A 27,432-nucleotide genomic window follows, 5' to 3' on the forward strand; every position below is an offset into this window, starting at 1 on the left:
GTGTTCCTAACACAGAGTGAAGACAGTGTGTTCCTAGAGCAGAGTGAAGACAGTGTGTTCCTAATGCAGAGTGAAGACAGTGTGTTCCTAATGCAGAGTGAAGACAGTGTGTTCCTAACGCAGAGTTGTGGTGTATGTGAATGAAGCAGAGTGAAGAGGGTGTGTTACTAAAGCAGAGTGAAGACACTATGTTCCTAATGCAGAGTGAAGACAGTGTGTTCCTAACGCAGAGTTGCGCTGAATTTGCAAGGAGCAATGTGAAGACAGTGTGTTCCTAGAGCAGAGTGAAGACAGTTTGTTCCTAACGCAGAGTGAAGACAGTGTGTTCCTAACGCAGAGTGAAGACAGTGTGTTCCTAACGCATTGTGAAGGCAGTGTTTTCCTAACGCATAGGGAAGACAGTGTGTTCCTAATGCAGAGTGACGGCAGTGTGTTCCTAAGGCAGAGTGAAGACAGTGTGTTCCTAATGCAGAGTGAAGACAGTGTGTCCCTAACGCAGAGTTGTGGTGTATGTGCATGGAGCAGAGTGAAGACAGTGTGTTCCTAATGCAGAGTGAAGACAGTGTGTTCCTAATGCAGAGTGAAGACAGTGTGTTCCTAATGCAGAGTGAAGACAGTGTGTTCCTAACGCAGAGTTGTGGTGTATGTGCATGAATCAGAGTGAAGAGAGTGTGTTCCTAAAGTAGAGGGAAGACAGTATGTTCCTAACGTAGAGTGAAGACAGTGTGTTCCTAACGCAGAGTTGCTGTGTATGTGCAAGGAGCAGAGTGAAGACAGTGTGTTCCTAGAGCAGAGTGAAGACAGTTTTTTCCTAACGCAGAGTGAAGACAGTGTGTTCCTAATGCAGAGTTGAAGACAGTGTGTTCCTAGAGCAGAATGAAGACAGAGTGTTCCTAACACAGAGTGAAGACAGTGTGTTCCTAGAGCAGAGTGAAGACAGTGTTCCTAAATCAGAGTGAAGACAGTGTGTTCCTAACGCAGAATTGCGAAGTATGTGCATGGAGCAGAGTGAAGACAGTGTGTTCCTAGAGAAGAGTGAAGACAGTGTGTTCCTAGAGAAGAGTGAAGACAGTGTGTTCCTTGAGCAGAGTGACGACAGTGTTCCTAAATCAGAGTGAAGGCAGTGTGTTCCTAATGCAGAGTGAAGACAGTGTGTTCCTAATGCAGAGTTAAAACAGTGTGTTCCTAGAGCAGAGTAAAGACAGTATGTTCCAAACGCAGAGTGAATACAGTGTGTTCCTAGAGCAGAATGAAGACAGTGTGTTCCTAACACAGAGTGAAGACAGTGTGTTCCTAACGCAGAGTTGCGGTGTATGTGCATGGAGCAGAGTGAAGACAGTGTGTTCCTAGAGCAGAGTGAAGACAGTGTGTTCCTAATGCAGAGTGAAGACAGTGTGTTCTTAACGCATAGTGAAAACAGTGTGTTCCTAACGCATAGTGAAGACAATGTGTTCCTAACGCAGAGTAAAAACAGTGTGTTCGTACAGCAGAATGAAGGCAGTGTGTTCTTAACTCAGAGTGAAGACAGTGCGTTCCTAACGCAGAGTTGCGATGTATGTGCATGGAGCAGAGTGAAGACAGTGTGTTCCTAGAGCAGAGTGAAGACAGAGTGTTCCTAACACAGAGTGAAGACAGTGTGTTCCTAACGCAGAGTGAAGATAGTGTGTTCCTAGAGCAGAATGAAGACAGAGTGTTCCTAACACAGAGTGAAGACAGTGTGTTCCTAACGCAGAGTTGTGGTGTATGTGCATGGAGCAGAGTGAAGACAGTGTGTTCCTAGAGCAGAGTGAAGACAGTGTGTTCCTAGAGCAGAGTGAAGACAGTGTGTTCCTAATGCAGAGTGAAGACAGTGTGTTCCTAATGCAGAGTGAAGACAGTGTGTTCCTAACGCAGAGTTGTGGTGTATGTGAATGAAGCAGAGTGAAGAGGGTGTGTTACTAAAGCAGAGTGAAGACACTATGTTCCTAATGCAGAGTGAAGACAGTGTGTTCCTAACGCAGAGTTGCGCTGTATTTGCAAGGAGCAATGTGAAGACAGTGTGTTCCTAGAGCAGTGTGAAGACAGTTTGTTCCTAACGCAGAGTGAAGACAGTGTGTTCCTAACGCAGAGTGAAGACAGTGTGTTCCTAACGCATTGTGAAGGCAGTGTTTTCCTAACGCATAGGGAAGACAGTGTGTTCCTAATGCAGAGTGACGGCAGTGTGTTCCTAAGGCAGAGTGAAGACAGTGTGTTCCTAATGCAGAGTGAAGACAGTGTGTCCCTAACGCAGAGTTGTGGTGTATGTGCATGGAGCAGAGTGAAGACAGTGTGTTCCTAATGCAGAGTGAGAACAGTGTGTTCCTAATGCAGAGTGAAGACAGTGTGTTCCTAATGCAGAGTGAAGACAGTGTGTTCCTAACGCAGAGTTGTGGTGTATGTGCATGAATCAGAGTGAAGAGAGTGTGTTCCTAAAGTAGAGGGAAGACAGTATGTTCCTAACGTAGAGTGAAGACAGTGTGTTCCTAACGCAGAGTTGCTGTGTATGTGCAAGGAGCAGAGTGAAGACAGTGTGTTCCTAGAGCAGAGTGAAGACAGTTTTTTCCTAACGAAGAGTGAAGACAGTGTGTTCCTAATGCAGAGTTGAAGACAGTGTGTTCCTAGAGCAGAATGAAGACAGAGTGTTCCTAACACAGAGTGAAGACAGTGTGTTCCTAGAGCAGAGTGAAGACAGTGTTCCTAAATCAGAGTGAAGACAGTGTGTTCCTAACGCAGAATTGCGAAGTATGTGCATGGAGCAGAGTGAAGACAGTGTGTTCCTAGAGAAGAGTGAAGACAGTGTGTTCCTAGAGAAGAGTGAAGACAGTGTGTTCCTAATGCAGAGTGAAGACAGTGTGTTCCTAATGCAGAGTTAAGACAGTGTGTTCCTAGAGCAGAGTAAAGACAGTATGTTCCAAACGCAGAGTGAAGACAGTGTGTTCCTAGAGCAGAATGAAGACAGTGTGTTCCTAACACAGAGTGAAGACAGTGTGTTCCTAACGCAGAGTTGCGGTGTATGTGCATGGAGCAGAATGAAGACAGTGTGTTCCTAGAGCAGAGTGAAGACAGTGTGTTCCTAATGCAGAGTGAAGACAGTGTGTTCTTAACGCATAGTGAAAACAGTGTGTTCCTAACGCATAGTGAAGACAATGTGTTCCTAACGCAGAGTAAAAACAGTGTGTTCGTACAGCAGAATGAAGGCAGTGTGTTCTTAACTCAGAGTGAAGACAGTGCGTTCCTAACGCAGAGTTGCGATGTATGTGCATGGAGCAGAGTGAAGACAGTGTGTTCCTAGAGCAGAGTGAAGACAGAGTGTTCCTAACACAGAGTGAAGACAGTGTGTTCCTAACGCAGAGTGAAGATAGTGTGTTCCTAGAGCAGAGTGAAGACAGTTTGTTCCTAACACAGAGTGAAGACAGTGTGTTCCTAACGCAGAGTTGTGGTGTATGTGCATGGAGCAGAGTGAAGACAGTGTGTTCCTAGAGCAGTGTGAAGACAGTGTGTTCCTAGAGCAGAGTGAAGACAGTGTGTTCCTAATGCAGAGTGAAGACAGTGTGTTCCTAAAGCAGACTTGTGGTGTATGTGCATGAAGCAGAGTGAAGAGGGTGTGTTACTAAAGCAGAGTGAAGACACTATGATCCTAATGCAGAGTGAAGACAGTGTGTTCCTAACGCAGAGTTGCGCTGTATTTGCAAGGAGCAGGGTGAAGACAGTGTGTTCCTAGAGCAGAGTGAAGACAGTGTGTTCCTAATTCAGAGTGAAGACAGTGTGTTCCTAATGCAGAGTGAAGACAGTGTGTCCCTAACGCAGAGTTGTGGTGTATGTGCATGGAGCAGAGTGAAGACAGTGTGTTCCTAAAGCAGAGTGAAGACAGTATGTTCCTAACGCAGAGTGAAGACAGTGTGTTCCTAATGCAGAGTTGCGCTGTATTTGCAAGGAGCAGTTTGAAGACAGTGTGTTCCTAGAGCAGAGTGAAGACAGTTTGTTCCTAACGCAGAGTGAAGACAGTGTGTTCCTAACGCAGAGTGAAGACAGTGTGTTCCTATGGCATAGTGAAGGCATTGTGTTCCTAACGCATAGTGAAGACAGTGTGTTCCTAATGCAGAGTGAAGACAGTGTGTTCTTAATGCAGAGTGAAGACAGTGTGTTCCTAACGTAGAGTGAAGACAGTGTGTCCCTAACGCAGAGTTGTGGTGTATGTGCATGGAGCAGAGTGAAGACAGTGTGTTTCTAGAGCAGTGTGAAGACAGTGTGTTCCTAATGCAGAGTGAAGACACTGTGCTCATAGAGCAGAATGAAGACAGTGTGTTCTTAAGGCAGAGTGAATGCAGTGCGTTCCTAACGCAGAGTTGCGAATTATGTGCATGGAGCAGAATGAAGACAGTGTGTTCCTAGAGCAGAGTGAAGACAGTGTGTTCCTAATGCAGAGAGAAGAGAGTGTGTTCCTAAAGTAGAGTGAAGACAGTATGTTCCTAATGCAGTGAAGACAGTGTGTTCCTAACGCAGACTTGCTGTGTATGTGCATGAGGCAGAGTGAAGACAGTGTGTTCCTAGAGCAGAGTGAAGACAGTGTGTTCCTAACGCATAGTGAAGACAGTGTGTTCCTAACGCATAGTGAAGACAGTATGTTCCTAACGCATAGTGAAGACAGTGTTTTCCTAACGCAGAGTTGCGGTGTATATGCATCGAGCAGAGTGAAGACAGCGTGTTCCTAGAGCAGAGTGAAGACAGTGTGTTTGTAGAGCAGAATGAAGACAGTGTGTTTTTAAAGCAGAGTAAATACAGTGCGTTCCTAATGCAGAGTTGTGAAGTATGTGCATGGAGCAGAGTGAAGACAGTGTGTTCCTAGAGCAGTGAAGACAGTGTGTTTATAATGAATAGTGAAGACAGTGTGTTCCTAATGCAGAGTTAAGACAGTGTGTTCCTAGAGCAGAGTAAAGACAGTATGTTCCTAACGCAGAGTGAAGACAGTGTGTTCCTAGAGCAGAATGAAGACAGTGTGTTAGTAATGCAGAGTGAAGACAGTGTGTTCCTAACGCAGAGTTGTGGTGTATGTGCATGAATCAGAGTGAAGAGTGTGTGTTACTAAAGCAGAGTGAAGACAGTATGTTCCTAACGCAGAGTGAAGACAGTGTGTTCCTAACGCAGAGTTGCGCTATATTTGCAAGGATCAGGGTGAAGACAGTGTGTTCCTAGAGCAGAGTGAAGACAGTTTTTTCCTAATGCAGAGTGAAGACAGTGTGTTCCTAACGCAGAGTGAAGACAGTGTGTTCCTAACGCATAGTGAAGGCAGTGTGTTCCTAACGCATAGTGAAGACAGTGTGTTCCTAATGCAGAGTGAAGACAGTGTGTTCCTAATGCAGAGTGAAGACAGTGTGTTCCTAATGCAGAGTGAAGACAGTGTGTCCCTAACGCAGAGTTAGGGTGTATGTGCATCGAGCAGAGTGAAGACAGTGTGTTCCTAATGCAGAGTTAAGACAGTGTGTTCCTAGAGCAGTGTAAAGACAGTATGTTCCTAACGAAGAGTGAAGATAGTGTGTTCCTAGAGCAGAATGAAGACATAGTGTTCCTAACACAGAGTGAAGACAGTGTGTTCCTAACGCAGAGTGAAGATAGTGTGTTCCTAGAGCAGAATCAAGACAGAGTGTTCCTAACACAGAGTGAAGACAGTATGTTCCTAACGCAGAGTTGTGGTGTATGTGCATGGAGCAGAGTGAAGACAGTGTGTTCCTAGAGCAGAGTGAAGACAGTGTGTTCCTAATGCAGAATGAAGACAGTGTGTTCCTAATGCAGAGTGAAGACAGTGTGTTCCTAATGCAGAGTGAAGACAGTGTGTTCCTAACGCAGAGTTGTGGTGTATGTGCATGAAGCAGAGTGAAGAGAGTGTGTTACTAAAGCAGAGTGAAGACACTATGTTCCTAACGCAGAGTGAAGACAGTGTGTTCCTAACGCAGTGTTGCGCTGTATTTGCAAGGAGCAGTGTGAAGACAGTGTGTTTCTAGAGCAGAGTGAAGACAGTGTGTTCCTAGAGCAGAGTGAAGACAGTGTGTTCCTAATGCAGAGTTAAGACAGTGTGTTCCTAGAGCAGAGTAAAGACAGTATGTTCCTAACGCAGAGTGAAGACAGTGTGTTCCTAGAGCAGAATGAAGACAGAGTGTTCCTAACACAGAGTGAAGACAGTGTGTTCCTAACGCAGAGTTGTGCTGTATTTGCAAGGAGCAGTGTGAAGACAGTGTGTTCCTAGAGCAGAGTGAAGACAGTTTGTTCCTAACGCAGAGTGAAGACAGTGTGTTCCTAATGCAGAGTTAAGACAGTGTGTTCCTAGAGAAGAGTAAAGACAGTATGTTCCTAACGCAGAGTGAAGATAGTGTGTTCCTAGAGCAGAATGAAGACAGTGTGTTCCTAATGCAGAGTGAAGACAGTGTGTACCTAACGCAGAGTTGTGATGTATGTGCATGAAGCAGAGTGAAGGGAGTGTGTTACTAAAGCAGAGTGAAGACAGTATGTTCCTAACGCAGAGTGAAGACAGTGTGTTCCTAACGCAGAGTTGCGCTATATTTGCAAGGAGCAGGGTGAAGACAGTGTGTTCCTAGAGCAGAGTGAAGAAAGTGTGTTCCTAACGCATAGTGAAGACAGTGTGTTCCTAACGCATAGTGAAGGCAGTGTGTTCCTAACGCATAGTGAAGACAGTGTGTTCCTAGAGCAGTGAAGACAGTGTGTTTATAATGAATAGTGAAGACAGTGTGTTCCTAATGCAGAGTTAAGACAGTGTGTTTCTAGAGCAGAGTAAAGACAGTATGTTCCTAACGCAGAGTGAAGACAGTGTGTTCCTAGAGCAGAATGAAGACAGTGTGTTAGTAATGCAGAGTGAAGACAGTGTGTTCCTAACGCAGAGTTGTGGTGTATGTGCATGAAGCAGAGTGAAGAGTGTGTGTTACTAAAGCAGAGTGAAGACAGTATGGTCCTAACGCAGAGTGAAGACAGTGTGTTCCTAACGCAGAGTTGCGCTGTATTTGCAAGGATCAGGGTGAAGACAGTGTGTTCCTAATGCAGAGTGAAGACAGTGTGTTCCTAATGCAGAGTGAAGACAGTGTGTCCCTAACGCAGAGTTAGGGTGTATGTGCATCGAGCAGAGTGAAGACAGTGTGTTCCTAATGCAGAGTTAAGACAGTGTGTTCCTAGAGCAGTGTAAAGACAGTATGTTCCTAACGAAGAGTGAAGATAGTGTGTTCCTAGAGCAGAATGAAGACATAGTGTTCCTAACACAGAGTGAAGACAGTGTGTTCTTAACGCAGAGTGAAGATAGTGTGTTCCTAGAGCAGAATCAAGACAGAGTGTTCCTAACACAGAGTGAAGACAGTATGTATGTTCCTAACGCAGAGTTGTGGTGTATGTGCATGGAGCAGAGTGAAGACAGTGTGTTCCTAGAGCAGAGTGAAGACAGTGTGTTCCTAATGCAGAATGAAGACAGTGTGTTCCTAATGCAGAGTGAAGACAGTGTGTTCCTAATGCAGAGTGAAGACAGTGTGTTCCTAACGCAGAGTTGTGATGTATGTGCATGAAGCAGAGTGAAGAGAGTGTGTTACTAAAGCAGAGTGAAGACACTATGTTCCTAACGCAGAGTGAAGACAGTGTGTTCCTAACGCAGTGTTGCGCTGTATTTGCAAGGAGCAGTGTGAAGACAGTGTGTTTCTAGAGCAGAGTGAAGACAGTATGTTCCTAACGCAGAGTGAAGACAGTGTGTTCCTAGAGCAGAATGAAGACAGAGTGTTCCTAACACAGAGTGAAGACAGTGTGTTCCTAACGCAGAGTTGCGCTGTATTTGCAAGGAGCAGTGTGAAGACAGTGTGTTCCTAGAGCAGAGTGAAGACAGTTTGTTCCTAACGCAGAGTGAAGACAGTGTGTTCCTAATGCAGAGTTAAGACAGTGTGTTCCTAGAGAAGAGTAAAGACAGTATGTTCCTAACGCAGAGTGAAGATAGTGTGTTCCTAGAGCAGAAGGAAGACAGTGTGTTCCTAATGCAGAGTGAAGACAGTGTGTACCTAACGCAGAGTTGTGATGTATGTGCATGAAGCAGAGTGAAGGGAGTGTGTTACTAAAGCAGAGTGAAGACAGTATGTTCCTAACGCAGAGTGAAGACAGTGTGTTCCTAACGCAGAGTTGCGCTATATTTGCAAGGAGCAGGGTGAAGACAGTGTGTTCCTAGAGCAGAGTGAAGAAAGTGTGTTCCTAACGCATAGTGAAGACAGTGTGTTCCTAACGCATAGTGAAGGCAGTGTGTTCCTAACGCATAGTGAAGACAGTGTGTTCCTAATGCAGAGTGAAGACAGTGTGTTCCTAACGCATAGTGAAGGCAGTGTGTTCCTAACGCATAGTGAAGACAGTGTGTTCCTAATGCAGAGTGAAGACAGTGTGTTCCTAATGCAGAGTGAAGACAGTGTGTTCCTAATGCAGAGTGAAGACAGTGTGTCCCTAACGCAGAGTTGCGGTGTATGTGCATCGAGCAGATTGAAGACAGCGTGTTCCTAGAGCAGAGTGAAGACAGTGTGTTCCTAACGCATAGTAAAGACAGTTTGTTCGTAGAGCAGAATGAAGACATTGTGTTTTTAACGCAGAGTAAAGACAGTGCGTTCCTAGTGCAGAGTTGCGAAGTATGTGCATGGAGCAGAGTGAAGACAGTGTGTTCCTAGAGCAGAGTGAAGACACTGTGTTCCTAATGCAGAGTGAAGACAGTGTGTTCTTAACGCATAGTGAAAACAGTGTGTTCCTAACGCATAGTGAAGACAATGTGTTCCTAACGCAGAGTAAAAACAGTGTGTTCGTACAGCAGAATGAAGACAGTGTGTTCTTAACTCGGAGTGAAGACAGTGCGTTCCTAACGCAGAGTTGCGATGTATGTGCATGGAGCAGAGTGAAGACAGTGTGTTCCTAGAGCAGAGTGAAGACAGTGTGTTCCTAATTCAGAGTGAAGACAGTGAGTTCCTAGAGCAGAGTGATGAAAGTGTTCCTAAATCCTAGTGAAGACAGTGTGTTCCTAATGCAGAGTGAAGACAGTGTGTTCCTAGAGGAGAGTAAACACAGTATGTTCCTAACGCAGAGTGAAGACAGTGTGTTCCTAGAGCAGAATGAAGACAGTGTGTTCCTAATGCAGAGTGAAGACAGTGTGTTCCTAACGCAGAGTTGTGGTGTATGTGCATGAAGCAGAGTGAGAGAGTGTGTTACTAAAGCAGAGTGTAGACAGTATGTTCCTAACGCAGAGTGAAGACAGTGTGTTCCTAACGCAGATTTTCACTGTATTGCAAGGAGCAGTGTGAAGACAGTGTGTTCCTAAAGCAGCGTGAAGACAGTGCATTCCTAACGCAGAGTGAAGACAGTGTGTTCCTAACGCAGAGTGAAGACAGTGTGTTCCTAACGCATAGTGAAGGCAGTGTGTTCCTAACGCATAGTGAAGACAGTGTGTTCCTAATGCAGAGTGAAGACAGTGTGTTCCTAATGCAGAGTGAAGACAGTGTGTCCCTAACGCAGAGTTGTGGAGTATGTGCATGGACCAGAGTGAAGACAGTGTGTTCCTAATGCAGAGTGAAGACAGTGTGTTCCTAATGCAGATTGAAGACAGTGTGTTCCAAATGCAGAGTGAAGACAGTGTGTTCCTAACGCAGAGTTGTGGTGTATGTGCATGAATCAGAGTGAAGAGAGTGTGTTCCTAAAGTAGAGGGAAGACAGTATGTTCCTAACGTAGAGTGAAGACAGTGTGTTCCTAACGCAGAGTTGCTGTGTATGTGCAAGGAGCAGAGTGAAGACAGTGTGTTCCTAGAGCAGACTGAAGACAGTTTTTTCCTATCGCAGAGTGAAGACAGTGTGTTCCTAGAGCAGAGTGAAGACAGTTTTTTCCTATCGCAGAGTGAAGACAGTGTGTTCCTAATGCAGAGTGAAGACAGTGTGTTCCTAAAGCATAGTGAACGCAGTGTGTTCCTAACGCATAGTGAAGACAGTGTGTTCCCAACGCAGAGTTGCGAAGTATGTGCATGGAGCAGAGTGAAGACAGTGTGTTCCTAGAGAAGAGTGAAGACAGTGTGTTCCTAGAGAAGAGTGAAGACAGTGTGTTCCTAATTCAGAGTTAAGACAGTGAGTTCGTTGAGCAGAGTGACGACAGTGTTCCTAAATCAGAGTGAAGACAGTGTGTTCCTAATGCAGAGTGAAGACAGTGTGTTCCTAATGCAGAGTTAAGACAGTGTGTTCCTAGAGCAGAGTAAAGACAGTATGTTCCTAACGCAGAGTGAAGACAGTGTGTTCCTAGAGCAGAATGAAGACAGTGTGTTCCTAACACAGATTGAAGACAGTGTGTTCCTAACGCAGAGTTGCGGTGTATGTGCATGGAGCAGAGTGAAGTCAGTGTGCTTCTAGAGCAGAGTGAAGACAGTGTGTTCCTAATGCAGAGTGAAGACAGTGTGTTCTTAACGCATAGTGAAAACAGTGTGTTCCTAATGCATAGTGAAGACAATGTGTTCCTAACACAGAGTAAAAACAGTGTGTTCGTACAGCAGAATGAAGGCAGTGTGTTCTTAACTCAGAGTGAAGGCAGGGCGTTCCTAACGCAGAGTAGCGATGTATGTGCATGGAGCAGAGTGAAGACAGTGTGTTCCTAGAGCAGAGTGAAGACAGTGTGTTCCTAATTCAGAGTGAAGACAGTGAGTTCCTAGAGCAGAGTGATGACAGTGTTCCTAAATCAGAGTGAAGACAGTGTGTTCCTAATGCAGAGTGAAGACAGTGTGTTCCTAATGCAGAGTTAAGACAGTGTGTTCCTAGAGCAGAGTAAAGACAGTATGTTCCTAACGCAGAGGGAAGATAGTGTGTTCCTAGAGCAGAATGAAGACAGAGTGTTCCTAACACAGAGTGAAGACAGTGTGTTCCTAACGCAGAGTGAAATTAGTGTGTTCCTAGAGCAGAATGAAGACAGAGTGTTCCTAACACAGAGTGAAGACAGTGTGTTCCTAACACAGAGTTGTGGTGTATGTGCATGGAGCAGAGTGAAGACAGTGTGTTCCTAGAGCAGAGTGAAGACAGTGTGTTCCTAATGCAGAATGAAGACAGTGTGTTCCTAATGCAGAGTGAAGACAGTGTGTTCCTAATGCAGAGTGAAGACAGTGTGTTCCTAATGCAGAGTTAAGACAGTGTGTTCCTAGAGCAGAGTAAAGACAGTATGTTCCTAACGCAGAGTGAAGACAGTGTGTTCCTAGAGCAGAATGAAGACAGTGTGTTCCTAACACAGATTGAAGACAGTGTGTTCCTAACGCAGAGTTGCGGTGTATGTGCATGGAGCAGAGTGAAGACAGTGTGCTTCTAGAGCAGAGTGAAGACAGTGTGTTCCTAATGCAGAGTGAAGACAGTGTGTTCTTAACGCATAGTGAAAACAGTGTGTTCCTAATGCATAGTGAAGACAATGTGTTCCTAACACAGAGTAAAAACAGTGTGTTCGTACAGCAGAATGAAGGCAGTGTGTTCTTAACTCAGAGTGAAGGCAGTGCGTTCCTAACGCAGAGTAGCGATGTATGTGCATGGAGCAGAGTGAAGACAGTGTGTTCCTAGAGCAGAGTGAAGACAGTGTGTTCCTAATTCAGAGTGAAGACAGTGAGTTCCTAGAGCAGAGTGATGACAGTGTTCCTAAATCAGAGTGAAGACAGTGTGTTCCTAATGCAGAGTGAAGACAGTGTGTTCCTAATGCAGAGTTAAGACAGTGTGTTCCTAGAGCAGAGTAAAGACAGTATGTTCCTAACGCAGAGGGAAGATAGTGTGTTCCTAGAGCAGAATGAAGACAGAGTGTTCCTAACACAGAGTGAAGACAGTGTGTTCCTAACGCAGAGTGAAATTAGTGTGTTCCTAGAGCAGAATGAAGACAGAGTGTTCCTAACACAGAGTGAAGACAGTGTGTTCCTAACACAGAGTTGTGGTGTATGTGCATGGAGCAGAGTGAAGACAGTGTGTTCCTAGAGCAGAGTGAAGACAGTGTGTTCCTAATGCAGAATGAAGACAGTGTGTTCCTAATGCAGAGTGAAGACAGTGTGTTCCTAATGCAGAGTGAAGACAGTGTGTTCCTAATGCAGAGTAAAGACAGTGTGTTCCTAGAGCAGTGTAAAGACAGTATGTTCCTAACGAAGAGTGAAGATAGTGTGTTCCTAGAGCAGAATGAAGACAGAGTGTTCCTAACACAGAGTGAAGACAGTGTGTTCCTAACGCAGAGTGAAGATAGTGTTTTCCTAGAGCAGAATCAAGACAGAGTGTTCCTAACACAGAGTGAAGACAGTATGTTCCTAACACAGAGTTGTGGTGTATGTGCATGGAGCAGAGTGAAGACAGTGTGTTCCTAGAGCAGAGTGAAGACAGTGTGTTCCTAATGCAGAATGAAGACAGTGTGTTCCTAATGCAGAGTGAAGACAGTGTGTTCCTAATGCAGAGTGAAGACAGTGTGTTCCTAACGCAGAGTTTGGTGTATGTGCATGAAGCAGAGTGAAGAGAGTGTGTTACTAAAGCAGAGTGAAGACACTATGTTCCTAACGCAGAGTGAAAACAGTGTGTTCCTAACGCAGTGTTGCGCTGTATTTGCAAGGAGCAGTGTGAAGACAGTGTGTTTTTAGAGCAGAGAGAAAACAGTTTGTTCCTAACGCAGAGTGAAGACAGTGTGTTCCTAATGCAGAGTTAAGACAGTGTGTTCCTAGAGCAGAGTAAAGACAGTATGTTCCTAACGCAGAGTGAAGACAGTGTGTTCCTAGAGCAGAATGAAGACAGAGTGTTCCTAACACAGAGTGAAGACAGTGTGTTCCTAACGCAGAGTTGCGCTGTATTTGCAAGGAGCAGTGTGAAGACAGTGTGTTCCTAGAGCAGAGTGAAGACAGTTTGTTCCTAACGCAGAGTGAAGACAGTGTGTTCCTAATGCAGAGTTAAGACAGTGTGTTCCTAGAGAAGAGTAAAGACAGTGTGTTCCTAACGCAGAGTGAAGAAAGTGTGTTCCTAACGCATAGTGAAGACAGTGTGTTCCTAACGCATAGTGAAGGCAGTGTGTTCCTAACGCATAGTGAAGACAGTGTGTTCCTAATGCAGAGTGAAGACAGTGTGTTCCTAATGCAGAGTGAAGACAGTGTGTTCCTAATGCAGAGTGAAGACAGTGTGTCCCTAACGCAGAGTTGCGGTGTATGTGCATCGAGCAGATTGAAGACAGCGTGTTCCTAGAGCAGAGTGAAGACAGTGTGTTCCTAACGCATAGTAAAGACAGTTTGTTCGTAGAGCAGAATGAAGACATTGTGTTTTTAACGCAGAGTAAAGACAGTGCGTTCCTAGTGCAGAGTTGCGAAGTATGTGCATTGAGCAGAGTGAAGACAGTGTGTTCCTAGAGCAGAGTGAAGACACTGTGTTCCTAATGCAGAGTGAAGACAGTGTGTTCTTAACGCATAGTGAAAACAGTGTGTTCCTAAAGCATAGTGAAGACAATGTGTTCCTAACGCAGAGTAAAAACAGTGTGTTCGTACAGCAGAATGAAGACAGTGTGTTCTTAACTCAGAGTGAAGACAGTGCGTTCCTAACGCAGAGTTGCGATGTTTTTGCATGGAGCAGAGTGAAGACAGTGTGTTCCTAGAGCAGAGAGAAGACAGTGTGTTCCTAATGCAGAGTGAAGACAGTGAGTTCCTAGAGCAGAGTGATGAAAGTGTTCCTAAATCATAGTGAAGACAGTGTGTTCCTAATGCAGAGTGAAGACAGTGTGTTCCTAGAGCAGAGTAAACACAGTATGTTCCTAACGCAGAGTGAAGACAGTGTGTTCCTAGAGCAGAATGAAGACAGTGTGTTCCTAATGCAGAGTGAAGACAGTGTGTTCCTAACGCAGAGTTGTGGTGTATGTGCATGAAGCAGAGTGAGAGAGTGTGTTACTAAAGCAGAGTGTAGACAGTATGTTCCTAACGCAGAGTGAAGACAGTGTGTTCCTAACGCCGAGTTGCGCTGTATTTGCAAGGAGCAGTGTGAAGACAGTGTGTTCCTAAAGCAGAGTGAAGACAGTTTGTTCCTAACGCAGAGTGAAGACAGTGTGTTCCTAACGCAGAGTGAAGACAGTGTGTTCCTAACGCATAGTGAAGACAGTGTGTTCCTAACGCATAGTGAAGACAGTGTGTTCCTAATGCAGAGTGACGACAGTGTGTTCCTAATGCAGAGTGAAGACAGTGTGTTCCTAATGCAGAGTGAAGACAGTGGGTCCCTAACGCAGAGTTGTGGTGTATGTGCATGGAGCAGAGTGAAGACAATGTGTTCCTAATGCAGAGTGAAGACAGTGTGTTCCTAATGCAGAGTGAAGACAGTGTGTTCCTAATGCAGAGTGAAGACAGTGTGTTCCTAACACAGAGTTGTGGTGTATGTGCATGAATCAGAGTGAAGAGAGTGTGTTCCTAAAGTAGAGGGATGACAGTATGTTCCTAACGTAGAGTGTAGACAGTGTGTTCCTAACGCAGAGTTGCTGTGTATGTGCAAGGTGCAGAGTGAACAGTGAGTTCCTAGAGCAGAGTGATGACAGTGTTCCTAAATCAGAGTGAAGACAGTGTGTTCCTAATGCAGTGTGAAGACATTGTGTTCCTAATGCAGAGTTAAGACAGTGTGTTCCTAGAGCAGTGTAAAGACAGTATGTTCCTAACGAAGAGTGAAGATAGTGTGTTCCTAGAGCAGAATGAAGACAGAGTGTTCCTAACACAGAGTGAAGACAGTGTGTTCCTAACGCAGAGTGAAGATAGTGTGTTCCTAGAGCAGAATCAAGACAGAGTGTTCCTAACACAGAGTGAAGACAGTATGTTCCTAACGCAGAGTTGTGGTGTATGTGCATGGAGCAGAGTGAAGACAGTGTGTTCCTAGAGCAGAGTGAAGACAGTGTGTTCCTAATGCAGAATGAAGACAGTGTGTTCCTAATGCAGAGTGAAGACAGTGTGTTCCTAATGCAGAGTGAAGACAGTGTGTTCCTAACGCAGAGTTGTGGTGTATGTGCATGAAGCAGAGTGAAGAGAGTGTGTTTCTAAATCAGAGTGAAGACACTATGTTCCTAACGCAGAGTGAAGACAGTGTGTTCCTAACGCAGTGTTGCGCTGTATTTGCAAGGAGCAGTGTGAAGACAGTGTGTTTCTAGAGCAGAGTGAAGACAGTTTGTTCCTAACGCAGAGTGAAGACAGTGTGTTCCTAATGCAGAGTTAAGACAGTGTGTTCCTAGAGCAGAGTAAAGACAGTATGTTCCTAACGCAGAGTGAAGACAGTGTGTTCCTAGAGCAGAATGAAGACAGAGTGTTCCTAACACAGAGTGAAGACAGTGTGTTCCTAACGCAGAGTTGCGCTGTATTTGCAAGGAGCAGGGTGAAGACAGTGTGTTCCTAGAGCAGAGTGAAGACAGTTTGTTCCTAACGCAGAGTGAAGACAGTGTGTTCCTAATGCAGAGTTAAGACAGTGTGTTCCTAGAGAAGAGTAAAGACAGTATGTTCCTAACGCAGAGTGAAGACAGTGTGTTCCTAGAGCAGAATGAAGACAGTGTGTTCCTAATGCAGAGTGAAGACAGTGTGTACCTAACGCAGAGTTGTGATGTACGTGCATGAAGCAGAGTGAAGGGAGTGTGTTAGTAAAGCAGAGTGAAGACAGTATGTTCCTAACGCAGAGTGAAGACAGTGTGTTCCTAACGCAGAGTTTCGCTGTATTTGCAAGGAGCAGGGTGAAGACAGTGTGTTCCTAGAGCAGAGTGAAGACAGTTTGTTCCTAACGCAGAGTGAAGACAGTGTGTTCCTAACGCAGAGTGAAGAAAGTGTGTTCCTAACGCATAGTGAAGACAGTGTGTTCCTAACGCATAGTGAAGGCAGTGTGTTCCTAAAGCATAGTGAAGACAGTGTGTTCCTAATGCAGAGTGAAGACAGTGTGTTCCTAATGCAGAGTGAAGACAGTGTGTTCCTAATGCAGAGTGAAGACAGTGTGTCCCTAACGCAGAGTTGCGGTGTATGTGCATCGAGCAGATTGAAGACAGCGTGTTCCTAGAGCAGAGTGAAGACAGTGTGTTCCTAACGCATAGTAAAGACAGTTTGTTCGTAGAGCAGAATGAAGACATTGTGTTTTTAACGCAGAGTAAAGACAGTGCGTTCCTAGTGCAGAGTTGCGAAGTATGTGCATTGAGCAGAGTGAAGACAGTGTGTTCCTAGAGCAGAGTGAAGACACTGTGTTCCTAATGCAGAGTGAAGACAGTGTGTTCTTAACGCATAGTGAAAACAGTGTGTTCCTAACGCATAGTGAAGACAATGTGTTCCTAACGCAGAGTAAAAACAGTGTGTTCGTACAGCAGAATGAAGACAGTGTGTTCTTAACTCAGAGTGAAGACAGTGCGTTCCTAACGCAGAGTTGCGATGTATTTGCATGGAGCAGAGTGAAGACAGTGTGTTCCTAACGCATAGTGAAGACAGTGTGTTCCTAATGCAGAGTGACGACAGTGTGTTCCTAATGCAGAGTGAAGACAGTGTGTTCCTAATTCAGAGTGAAGACAGTGGGTCCCTAACGCAGAGTTGTGGTGTATGTGCATGGAGCAGAGTGAAGACAATGTGTTCCTAATGCAGAGTGAAGACAGTGTGTTCCTAATGCAGAGTGAAGACAGTGTGTTCCTAATGCAGAGTGAAGACAGTGTGTTCCTAACACAGAGTTGTGGTGTATGTGCATGAATCAGAGTGAAGAGAGTGTGTTCCTAAAGTAGAGGGAAGACAGTATGTTCCTAACGTAGAGTGTAGACAGTGTGTTCCTAACGCAGAGTTGCTGTGTATGTGCAAGGTGCAGAGTGAACAGTGAGTTCCTAGAGCAGAGTGATGACAGTGTTCCTAAATCAGAGTGAAGACAGTGTGTTCCTAATGCAGTGTGAAGACAGTGTGTTCCTAATGCAGAGTTAAGACAGTGTGTTCCTAGAGCAGTGTAAAGACAGTATGTTCCTAACGAAGAGTGAAGATAGTGTGTTCCTAGAGCAGAATGAAGACAGAGTGTTCCTAACACAGAGTGAAGACAGTGTGTTCCTAACGCAGAGTGAAGATAGTGTGTTCCTAGAGCAGAATCAAGACAGAGTGTTCCTAACACAGAGTGAAGACAGTATGTTCCTAACGCAGAGTTGTGGTGTATGTGCATGGAGCAGAGTGAAGACAGTGTGTTCCTAGAGCAGAGTGAAGACAGTGTGTTCCTAATGCAGAATGAAGACAGTGTGTTCCTAATGCAGAGTGAAGACAGTGTGTTCCTAATGCAGAGTGAAGACAGTGTGTTCCTAACGCAGAGTTGTGGTGTATGTGCATGAAGCAGAGTGAAGAGAGTGTGTTACTAAAGCAGAGTGAAGACACTATGTTCCTAACGCAGAGTGAAGACAGTGTGTTCCTAACGCAGTGTTGCGCTGTATTTGCAAGGAGCAGTGTGAAGACAGTATGTTTCTAGAGCAGAGTGAAGACAGTTTGTTCCTAACGAAGAGTGAAGACAGTGTGTTCCTAATGCAGAGTTAAGACAGTGTGTTCCTAGAGCAGAGTAAAGACAGTATGTTCCTAACGCAGAGTGAAGACAGTGTGTTCCTAGAGCAGAATGAAGACAGAGTGTTCCTAACACAGAGTGAAGACAGTGTGTTCCTAACACAGAGTTGCGCTGTATTTGCAAGGAGCAGGGTGAAGACAGTGTGTTCCTAGAGCAGAGTGAAGACAGTTTGTTCCTAACGCAGAGTGAAGACAGTGTGTTCCTAATGCAGAGTTAAGACAGTGTGTTCCTAGAGAAGAGTAAAGACAGTATGTTCCTAACGCAGAGTGAAGACAGTGTGTTCCTAGAGCAGAATGAAGACAGTGTGTTCCTAATGCAGAGTGAAGACAGTGTGTACCTAACGCAGAGTTGTGATGTATGTGCATGAAGCAGAGTGAAGGGAGTGTGTTAGTAAAGCAGAGTGAAGACAGTATGTTCCTAACGCAGAGTGAAGACAGTGTGTTCCTAACGCAGAGTTTCGCTGTATTTGCAAGGAGCAGGGTGAAGACAGTGTGTTCCTAGAGCAGAGTGAAGACAGTTTGTTCCTAACGCAGAGTGAAGACAGTGTGTTCCTAACGCAGAGTGAAGAAAGTGTGTTCCTAACGCATAGTGAAGACAGTGTGTTCCTAACGCATAGTGAAGGCAGTGTGTTCCTAAAGCATAGTGAAGACAGTGTGTTCCTAATGCAGAGTGAAGACAGTGTGTTCCTAATGCAGAGTGAAGACAGTGTGTTCCTAATGCAGAGTGAAGACAGTGTGTCCCTAACGCAGAGTTGCGGTGTATGTGCATCGAGCAGATTGAAGACAGCGTGTTCCTAGAGCAGAGTGAAGACAGTGTGTTCCTAACGCATAGTAAAGACAGTTTGTTCGTAGAGCAGAATGAAGACATTGTGTTTTTAACGCAGAGTAAAGACAGTGCGTTCCTAGTGCAGAGTTGCGAAGTATGTGCATTGAGCAGAGTGAAGACAGTGTGTTCCTAGAGCAGAGTGAAGACACTGTGTTCCTAATGCAGAGTGAAGACAGTGTGTTCTTAACGCATAGTGAAAACAGTGTGTTCCTAACGCATAGTGAAGACAATGTGTTCCTAACGCAGAGTAAAAACAGTGTGTTCGTACAGCAGAATGAAGACAGTGTGTTCTTAACTCAGAGTGAAGACAGTGCGTTCCTAACGCAGAGTTGCGATGTATTTGCATGGAGCAGAGTGAAGACAGTGTGTTCCTAACGCATAGTGAAGACAGTGTGTTCCTAATGCAGAGTGACGACAGTGTGTTCCTAATGCAGAGTGAAGACAGTGTGTTCCTAATTCAGAGTGAAGACAGTGGGTCCCTAACGCAGAGTTGTGGTGTATGTGCATGGAGCAGAGTGAAGACAATGTGTTCCTAATGCAGAGTGAAGACAGTGTGTTCCTAATGCAGAGTGAAGACAGTGTGTTCCTAATGCAGAGTGAAGACAGTGTGTTCCTAACACAGAGTTGTGGTGTATGTGCATGAATCAGAGTGAAGAGAGTGTGTTCCTAAAGTAGAGGGAAGACAGTATGTTCCTAACGTAGAGTGTAGACAGTGTGTTCCTAACGCAGAGTTGCTGTGTATGTGCAAGGTGCAGAGTGAACAGTGAGTTCCTAGAGCAGAGTGATGACAGTGTTCCTAAATCAGAGTGAAGACAGTGTGTTCCTAATGCAGTGTGAAGACAGTGTGTTCCTAATGCAGAGTTAAGACAGTGTGTTCCTAGAGCAGTGTAAAGACAGTATGTTCCTAACGAAGAGTGAAGATAGTGTGTTCCTAGAGCAGAATGAAGACAGAGTGTTCCTAACACAGAGTGAAGACAGTGTGTTCCTAACGCAGAGTGAAGATAGTGTGTTCCTAGAGCAGAATCAAGACAGAGTGTTCCTAACACAGAGTGAAGACAGTATGTTCCTAACGCAGAGTTGTGGTGTATGTGCATGGAGCAGAGTGAAGACAGTGTGTTCCTAGAGCAGAGTGAAGACAGTGTGTTCCTAATGCAGAATGAAGACAGTGTGTTCCTAATGCAGAGTGAAGACAGTGTGTTCCTAATGCAGAGTGAAGACAGTGTGTTCCTAACGCAGAGTTGTGGTGTATGTGCATGAAGCAGAGTGAAGAGAGTGTGTTACTAAAGCAGAGTGAAGACACTATGTTCCTAACGCAGAGTGAAGACAGTGTGTTCCTAACGCAGTGTTGCGCTGTATTTGCAAGGAGCAGTGTGAAGACAGTGTGTTTCTAGAGCAGAGTGAAGACAGTTTGTTCCTAACGCAGAGTGAAGACAGTGTGTTCCTAATGCAGAGTTAAGACAGTGTGTTCCTAGAGCAGAGTAAAGACAGTATGTTCCTAACGCAGAGTGAAGACAGTGTGTTCCTAGAGCAGAATGAAGACAGAGTGTTCCTAACACAGAGTGAAGACAGTGTGTTCCTAACGCAGAGTTGCGCTGTATTTGCAAGGAGCAGTGTGAAGACAGTGTGTTCCTAGAGCAGAGTGAAGACAGTTTGTTCCTAACGCAGAGTGAAGACAGTGTGTTCCTAATGCAGAGTTAAGACAGTGTGTTCCTAGAGAAGAGTAAAGACAGTATGTTCCTAACGCAGAGTGAAGACAGTGTGTTCCTAGAGCAGAATGAAGACAGTGTATTCCTAATGCAGAGTGAAGACAGTGTGTACCTAACGCAGAGTTGTGATGTATGTGCATGAAGCAGAGTGAAGGGAGTGTGTTAGTAAAGCAGAGTGAAGACAGTATGTTCCTAACGCAGAGTGAAGACAGTGTGTTCCTAACGCAGAGTTTCGCTGTATTTGCAAGGAGCAGGGTGAAGACAGTGTGTTCCTAGAGCAGAGTGAAGACAGTTTGTTCCTAACGCAGAGTGAAGACAGTGTGTTCCTAACGCAGAGTGAAGAAAGTGTGTTCCTAACGCATAGTGAAGACAGTGTGTTCCTAACGCATAGTGAAGGCAGTGTGTTCCTAAAGCATAGTGAAGACAGTGTGTTCCTAATGCAGAGTGAAGACAGTGTGTTCCTAATGCAGAGTGAAGACAGTGTGTTCCTAATGCAGAGTGAAGACAGTGTGTCCCTAACGCAGAGTTGCGGTGTATGTGCATCGAGCAGATTGAAGACAGCATGTTCCTAGAGCAGAGTGAAGACAGTGTGTTCCTAACGCTTAGTAAAGACAGTTTGTTCGTAGAGCAGAATGAAGACATTGTGTTTTTAACGCAGAGTAAAGACAGTGCGTTCCTAGTGCAGAGTTGCGAAGTATGTGCATTGAGCAGAGTGAAGACAGTGTGTTCCTAGAGCAGAGTGAAGACACTGTGTTCCTAATGCAGAGTGAAGACAGTGTGTTCTTAACGCATAGTGAAAACAGTGTGTTCCTAACGCATAGTGAAGACAATGTGTTCCTAACGCAGAGTAAAAACAGTGTGTTCGTACAGCAGAATGAAGACAGTGTGTTCTTAACTCAGAGTGAAGACAGTGCGTTCTTAACGCAGAGTTGCGATGTATTTGCATGGAGCAGAGTGAAGACAGTGTGTTCCTAACGCATAGTGAAGACAGTGTGTTCCTAATGCAGAGTGACGACAGTGTGTTCCTAATGCACAGTGAAGACAGTGTGTTCCTAATTCAGAGTGAAGACAGTGGGTCCCTAACGCAGAGTTGTGGAGTATGTGCATGGAGCAGAGTGAAGACAATGTGTTCCTAATGCAGAGTGAAGACAGTGTGTTCCTAATGCAGAGTGAAGACAGTGTGTTCCTAATGCAGAGTGAAGACAGTGTGTTCCTAACACAGAGTTGTGGTGTATGTGCATGAATCAGAGTGAAGAGAGTGTGTTCCTAAAGTAGAGGGAAGACAGTATGTTCCTAACGTAGAGTGTAGACAGTGTGTTCCTAACGCAGAGTTGCTGTGTATGTGCAAGGTGCAGAGTGAACAGTGTGTTCCTAATGCAGTGTGAAGACAGTGTGTTCCTAATGCAGTGTTAAGACAGTGTGTTCCTAGAGCAGTGTAAAGACAGTATGTTCCTAACGAAGAGTGAAGATAGTGTGTTCCTAGAGCAGAATGAAGACAGAGTGTTCCTAACACAGAGTGAAGACAGTGTGTTCCTAACGCAGAGTGAAGATAGTGTGTTCCTAGAGCAGAATCAAGACAGAGTGTTCCTAACACAGAGTGAAGACAGTATGTTCCTAACGCAGAGTTGTGGTGTATGTGCATGGAGCAGAGTGAAGACAGTGTGTTCCTAGAGCAGAGTGAAGACAGTGTGTTCCTAATGCAGAATGAAGACAGTGTGTTCCTAATGCAGAGTGAAGACAGTGTGTTCCTAATGCAGAGTGAAGACAGTGTGTTCCTAACGCAGAGTTGTGGTGTATGTGCATGAAGCAGAGTGAAGAGAGTGTGTTACTAAAGCAGAGTGAAGACACTATGTTCCTAACGCAGAGTGAAGACAGTGTGTTCCTAACGCAGTGTTGCGCTGTATTTGCAAGGAGCAGTGTGAAGACAGTGTGTTTCTAGAGCAGAGTGAAGACAGTTTGTTCCTAACGCAGAGTGAAGACAGTGTGTTCCTAATGCAGAGTTAAGACAGTGTGTTCCTAGAGCAGAGTAAAGACAGTATGTTCCTAACGCAGAGTGAAGACAGTGTGTTCCTAGAGCAGAATGAAGACAGAGTGTTCCTAACACAGAGTGAAGACAGTGTGTTCCTAACGCAGAGTTGCGCTGTATTTGCAAGGAGCAGTGTGAAGACAGTGTGTTCCTAGAGCAGAGTGAAGACAGTTTGTTCCTAACGCAGAGTGAAGACAGTGTGTTCCTAATGCAGAGTTAAGACAGTGTGTTCCTAGAGAAGAGTAAAGACAGTATGTTCCTAACGCAGAGTGAAGACAGTGTGTTCCTAGAGCAGAATGAAGACAGTGTATTCCTAATGCAGAGTGAAGACAGTGTGTACCTAATGCAGAGTTGTGATGTATGTGCATGAAGCAGAGTGAAGGGAGTGTGTTAGTAAAGCAGAGTGAAGACAGTATGTTCCTAACGCAGAGTGAAGACAGTGTGTTCCTAACGCAGAGTTTCGCTGTATTTGCAAGGAGCAGGGTGAAGACAGTGTGTTCCTAGAGCAGAGTGAAGACAGTTTGTTCCTAACGCAGAGTGAAGACAGTGTGTTCCTAACGCAGAGTGAAGAAAGTGTGTTCCTAACGCATAGTGACGACAGTGTGTTCCTAACGCATAGTGAAGGCAGTGTGTTCCTAAAGCATAGTGAAGACAGTGTGTTCCTAATGCAGAGTGAAGACAGTGTGTTCCTAATGCAGAGAGAAGACAGTGTGTTCCTAATGCAGAGTGAAGACAGTGTGTCCCTAACGCAGAGTTGCGGTGTATGTGCATCGAGCAGATTGAAGACAGCGTGTTCCTAGAGCAGAGTGAAGACAGTGTGTTCCTAACGCATAGTAAAGACAGTTTGTTCGTAGAGCAGAATGAAGACATTGTGTTTTTAACGCAGAGTAAAGACAGTGCGTTCCTAGTGCAGAGTTGCGAAGTATGTGCATTGAGCAGAGTGAAGACAGTGTGTTCCTAGAGCAGAGTGAAGACACTGTGTTCCTAATGCAGAGTGAAGACAGTGTGTTCTTAACGCATAGTGAAAACAGTGTGTTCCTAACGCATAGTGAAGACAATGTGTTCCTAACGCAGAGTAAAAACAGTGTGTTCGTACAGCAGAATGAAGACAGTGTGTTCTTAACTGAGAGTGAAGACAGTGCGTTCCTAACGCAGAGTTGCGATGTATTTGCATGGAGCAGAGTGAAGACAGTGTGTTCCTAACGCATAGTGAAGACAGTGTGTTCCTAATGCAGAGTGACGACAGTGTGTTCCTAATGCAGAGTGAAGACAGTGTGTTCCTAATTCAGAGTGAAGACAGTGGGTCCCTAACGCAGAGTTGTGGTGTATGTGCATGGAGCAGAGTGAAGACAGTGTGTTCCTAATGCAGAGTGAAGACAGTGTGTTCCTAATGCAGAGTGAAGACAGTGTGTTCCTAACACAGAGTTGTGGTGTATGTGCATGAATCAGAGTGAAGAGAGTGTGTTCCTAAAGTAGAGGGAAGACAGTATGTTCCTAACGTAGAGTGTAGACAGTGTGTTCCTAACGCAGAGTTGCTGTGTATGTGCAAGGTGCAGAGTGAACAGTGAGTTCCTAGAGCAGAGTGATGACAGTGTTCCTAAATCAGAGTGAAGACAGTGTGTTCCTAATGCAGTGTGAAGACAGTGTGTTCCTAATGCAGAGTTAAGACAGTGTGTTCCTAGAGCAGTGTAAAGACAGTATGTTCCTAACGAAGAGTGAAGATAGTGTGTTCCTAGAGCAGAATGAAGACAGAGTGTTCCTAACACAGAGTGAAGACAGTGTGTTCCTAACGCAGAGTGAAGATAGTGTGTTCCTAGAGCAGAATCAAGACAGAGTGTTCCTAACACAGAGTGAAGACAGTATGTTCCTAACGCAGAGTTGTGGTGTATGTGCATGGAGCAGAGTGAAGACAGTGTGTTCCTAGAGCAGAGTGAAGACAGTGTGTTCCTAACGCAGAGTTGTGGTGTATGTGCATGAAGCAGAGTGAAGAGAGTGTGTTTCTAAAGCAGAGTGAAGACACTATGTTCCTAACGCAGAGTGAAGACAGTGTGTTCCTAACGCAGTGTTGCGCTGTATTTGCAAGGAGCAGTGTGAAGACAGTGTGTTTCTAGAGCAGAGTGAAGACAGTTTGTTCCTAACGCAGAGTGAAGACAGTGTGTTCCTAATGCAGAGTTAAGACAGTGTGTTCCTAGAGCAGAGTAAAGACAGTATGTTCCTAACGCAGAGTGAAGACAGTGTGTTCCTAGAGCAGAATGAAGACAGAGTGTTCCTAACACAGAGTGAAGACAGTGTGTTCCTAACGCAGAGTTGCGCTGTATTTGCAAGGAGCAGTGTGAAGACAGTGTGTTCCTAGAGCAGAGTGAAGACAGTTTGTTCCTAACGCAGAGTGAAGACAGTGTGTTCCTAATGCAGAGTTAAGACAGTGTGTTCCTAGAGAAGAGTAAAGACAGTATGTTCCTAACGCAGAGTGAAGACAGTGTGTTCCTAGAGCAGAATGAAGACAGTGTATTCCTAATGCAGAGTGAAGACAGTGTGTACCTAACGCAGAGTTGTGATGTATGTGCATGAAGCAGAGTGAAGGGAGTGTGTTAGTAAAGCAGAGTGAAGACAGTATGTTCCTAACGCAGAGTGAAGACAGTGTGTTCCTAACGCAGAGTTTCGCTGTATTTGCAAGGAGCAGGGTGAAGACAGTGTGTTCCTAGAGCAGAGTGAAGACAGTTTGTTCCTAACGCAGAGTGAAGACAGTGTGTTCCTAACGCAGAGTGAAGAAAGTGTGTTCCTAACGCATAGTGAAGACAGTGTGTTCCTAACGCATAGTGAAGGCAGTGTGTTCCTAAAGCATAGTGAAGACAGTGTGTTCCTAATGCAGAGTGAAGACAGTGTGTTCCTAATGCAGAGTGAAGACAGTGTGTTCCTAATGCAGAGTGAAGACAGTGTGTCCCTAACGCAGAGTTGCGGTGTATGTGCATCGAGCAGATTGAAGACAGCGTGTTCCTAGAGCAGAGTGAAGACAGTGTGTTCCTAACGCATAGTAAAGACAGTTTGTTCGTAGAGCAGAATGAAGACATTGTGTTTTTAACGCAGAGTAAAGACAGTGCGTTCCTAGTGCAGAGTTGCGAAGTATGTGCATTGAGCAGAGTGAAGACAGTGTGTTCCTAGAGCAGAGTGAAGACACTGTGTTCCTAATGCAGAGTGAAGACAGTGTGTTCTTAACGCATAGTGAAAACAGTGTGTTCCTAACGCATAGTGAAGACAATGTGTTCCTAACGCAGAGTAAAAACAGTGTGTTCGTACAGCAGAATGAAGACAGTGTGTTCTTAACTCAGAGTGAAGACAGTGCGTTCCTAACGCAGAGTTGCGATGTATTTGCATGGAGCAGAGTGAAGACAGTGTGTTCCTAACGCATAGTGAAGACAGTGTGTTCCTAATGCAGAGTGACGACAGTGTGTTCCTAATGCAGAGTGAAGACAGTGTGTTCCTAATTCAGAGTGAAGACAGTGGGTCCCTAACGCAGAGTTGTGGTGTATGTGCATGGAGCAGAGTGAAGACAATGTGTTCCTAATGCAGAGTGAAGACAGTGTGTTCCTAATGCAGAGTGAAGACAGTGTGTTCCTAATGCAGAGTGAAGACAGTGTGTTCCTAACACAGAGTTGTGGTGTATGTGCATGAATCAGAGTGAAGAGAGTGTGTTCCTAAAGTAGAGGGAAGACAGTATGTTCCTAACGTAGAGTGTAGACAGTGTGTTCCTAACGCAGAGTTGCTGTGTATGTGCAAGGTGCAGAGTGAACAGTGAGTTCCTAGAGCAGAGTGATGACAGTGTTCCTAAATCAGAGTGAAGACAGTGTGTTCCTAATGCAGTGTGAAGACAGTGTGTTCCTAATGCAGAGTTAAGACAGTGTGTTCCTAGAGCAGTGTAAAGACAGTATGTTCCTAACGAAGAGTGAAGATAGTGTGTTCCTAGAGCAGAATGAAGACAGAGTGTTCCTAACACAGAGTGAAGACAGTGTGTTCCTAACGCAGAGTGAAGATAGTGTGTTCCTAGAGCAGAATCAAGACAGAGTGTTCCTAACACAGAGTGAAGACAGTATGTTCCTAACGCAGAGTTGTGGTGTATGTGCATGGAGCAGAGTGAAGACAGTGTGTTCCTAGAGCAGAGTGAAGACAGTGTGTTCCTAATGCAGAATGAAGACAGTGTGTTCCTAATGCAGAGTGAAGACAGTGTGTTCCTAATGCAGAGTGAAGACAGTGTGTTCCTAACGCAGAGTTGTGGTGTATGTGCATGAAGCAGAGTGAAGAGAGTGTGTTACTAAAGCAGAGTGAAGACACTATGTTCCTAACGCAGAGTGAAGACAGTGTGTTCCTAACGCAGTGTTGCGCTGTATTTGCAAGGAGCAGTGTGAAGACAGTGTGTTTCTAGAGCAGAGTGAAGACAGTTTGTTCCTAACGCAGAGTGAAGACAGTGTGTTCCTAATGCAGAGTTAAGACAGTGTGTTCCTAGAGCAGAGTAAAGACAGTATGTTCCTAACGCAGAGTGAAGACAGTGTGTTCCTAGAGCAGAATGAAGACAGAGTGTTCCTAACACAGAGTGAAGACAGTGTGTTCCTAACGCAGAGTTGCGCTGTATTTGCAAGGAGCAGTGTGAAGACAGTGTGTTCCTAGAGCAGAGTGAAGACAGTTTGTTCCTAACGCAGAGTGAAGACAGTGTGTTCCTAATGCAGAGTTAAGACAGTGTGTTCCTAGAGAAGAGTAAAGACAGTATGTTCCTAACGCAGAGTGAAGACAGTGTGTTCCTAGAGCAGAATGAAGACAGTGTATTCCTAATGCAGAGTGAAGACAGTGTGTACCTAATGCAGAGTTGTGATGTATGTGCATGAAGCAGAGTGAAGGGAGTGTGTTACTAAAGCAGAGTGAAGACAGTATGTTCCTAACGCAGAGTGAAGACAGTGTGTTCCTAACGCAGAGTTTCGCTGTATTTGCAAGGAGCAGGGTGAAGACAGTGTGTTCCTAGAGCAGAGTGAAGACAGTTTGTTCCTAACGCAGAGTGAAGACAGTGTGCTCCTAACGCAGAGTGAAGAAAGTGTGTTCCTAACGCATAGTGAAGACAGTGTGTTCCTAACGCATAGTGAAGGCAGTGTGTTCCTAAAGCATAGTGAAGACAGTGTGTTCCTAATGCAGAGTGAAGACAGTGTGTTCCTAATGCAGAGTGAAGACAGTGTGTTCCTAATGCAGAGTGAAGACAGTGTGTCCCTAACGCAGATTTGCGGTGTATGTGCATCGAGCAGATTGAAGACAGCGTGTTCCTAGAGCAGAGTG

This window comes from Microtus pennsylvanicus, chromosome 14 (genome assembly GCF_037038515.1).
Source record: "Microtus pennsylvanicus isolate mMicPen1 chromosome 14, mMicPen1.hap1, whole genome shotgun sequence".
Lineage (NCBI taxonomy): Eukaryota > Metazoa > Chordata > Mammalia > Rodentia > Cricetidae > Microtus > Microtus pennsylvanicus.